Raw genomic sequence first — 2344 nt, 5'->3', positions numbered from 1 at the left:
AATATTATTTTACTGTTACTATTCATAACCATTATTATTACTGTTTCATCACTTATGATTTATCATTTCATTAGAGCATTTATTGAAACTGTTGATGTTACATTAAAGTCTGTATTTCAGGTGTGAGCATAATCACATAATAATCTTTCATTGCAGGAGCAACTGTAATCATGTTATACACATATTGCATTTTTGTGCTAATTAAAGAGTTGAAGCTCGGTCAAGTTAATTAATGGTTTGCTCCTCAAAGTACAGCTATTGAAAGGATTGCACACATGCTTACAGTACAATTTACCACATATTATACATGCTGTCCAGAGATGGAATAAAGGCCTCTGTGCCCTGTGGTATTGAAGTTTGCCTGGTAACAGATGACGCAGAGGGAGGTCATGCACTAAGGTTATTAAAACACAGACACACAGTCTGCCTGAATGCACAGTATTTAGAAACTGCTCGAAACTGCAAAAGTTGTTTACCTGCATACGTGACAGTTTAGTTCTACTAATAAGTGAAGCGCAGAAAGTGAAATAACAGGAAGCATCTGGCGGGTGGCGGAGGAACAGAGGAAGGAACTGTTCTTTTTTTAGAATATGTCCTTGGCAGAATTACTGGAACATGCATGTGTTTTTTATCTGCTTGACGCATATTACTCGTCATCAACTATGTTATATATATCCATCCATCCATCCATTCGCTTCCGCTTAACCTTTTCAGGGTCGTGGGGGGCGCTGGAGCCTATCCCGTTTTGACGCACAATGGACCTTCAGTCGTATGTCTCTTTCCTCAAATACGAATCAGGACACTTCTCTCAGTGCTCGTTGTTGGTTCATCTGCTTTTCATGCCCTGTGTTTCATGCTTTCTTGTTTGTTTTGTTAGTTATCCCAGTTCAGGTTGCTCGTAGTTATGTTTTGGCCATCTCCGCTTCTGTTTATGTTTTCACCTTTTGGAATAAAGCTCGCTTGCATTACAGCGTGAATGCATGATGCATGATGCAATAATGAACGCATGTCGCAAACTTAACATCCAGAAATCCAGTAATGAAAGCTTCCTGGGTTCTGTTTAGAGTTCAAAAAACAAAACAAAACCAAAAAGAAAAACTGAGTTTACATACTTTTAGAAAAAAAGGACACCAAAATCTGCTGAAGTAACTTTGAGTGTTTAATCCATCCAATTGTTTTGGTTGTTAAATCTGTTTAAACAGCTAGTTAAACAATGATGTTTTCCTAACCTGCACTGTTTAGTACAGTTAAATCAAACCCTGGTCCAGTTTTCTTCTTTGGACAGTTCCTTTGTGCAGATGTTTGGGTGCAGGCCAAAATAACCCCACCAAGACTCTTTGCAGGAGTTAGCTTCAGTCTAGTTCTGAATGAACACCATAACAATTTGGTTATGATGATCTAACATCAATCTGACACAACAGCCTGGTGGACCTGTAAGTTTCTGCAAACCATCTTCTTGTAGCCAGATATGTTTCACATTCTGACACGTGACAGCGAGTATCACAGACATACAGAGTACACAGCACAAACTGTAGCATCTACCCATACGATTCTCCATTTTATCTACTAGTCCAGAATACAACACAGCACTTTTATTTCTCCCAACACAGCTGACCAGTATGTGGCCAGAAACCACAGGAAATCTCCTAGCAACCAAAGTCAATGAGCATTGAGGTTTACCTCTTTTCGGGCCATCCAAAAAGATGATTCTGTTTATCTGGACGTAGCGTTTTCTTCACCCCTCCAAGTGGCTTCTTCAGTCTAAACTAACTGCAGGTTTCCCCAACCTTATAAACAGTACATTGTCATCATCCACTGGAGCACAAACTGGGTGTCATCAGGACGCTACAGCACAGAGCGAACACCATCCCCACAGACACAGTGGCCAGGGAAGCAGAAGAACTTCACTTTAAGAAGGCCCTGAGTAAATGTGGTTATCCCAGCTGGACTTTTGTCAAAGCTGGAAGGAACCTAAAGAAAGCTCCAGCCGATCCAGGAGAGAAGGACAACCGCTGCCTAAGCAGAAACCCGTAATGATCCCATATGTGTCAGGAGTATTCAAACAGTTGAGAAGACACTGTGTCTCTGTGGCTTTTAAACCCCAAAACATGTTTTGTCAAAAATTGGTCCACCCCAAAGATCAGGTCCCCCGACACAAACAGAGTAACAGAGTGTACGCCGTTAAGTGCCAGGATGTATACATCAGGGAAACCAAACAACCTCTGGTGAAGTGGATGGCACAACACAGAGCCACCTCGTCAGGCCAGGACTCTGCAGTCTATTCACACCTACAGGCCAGTGGACACTCTTTCAATGATGAGGATGTAACATCCTGGATAGGGAG

This window comes from Haplochromis burtoni, unplaced genomic scaffold (genome assembly GCF_018398535.1).
Source record: "Haplochromis burtoni strain Fernald_Lab_line unplaced genomic scaffold, NCSU_Asbu1 Contig_211, whole genome shotgun sequence".
Taxonomy (NCBI): Eukaryota; Metazoa; Chordata; class Actinopteri; order Cichliformes; family Cichlidae; genus Haplochromis; species Haplochromis burtoni.
This window is presented reverse-complemented; position numbering follows the sequence as displayed.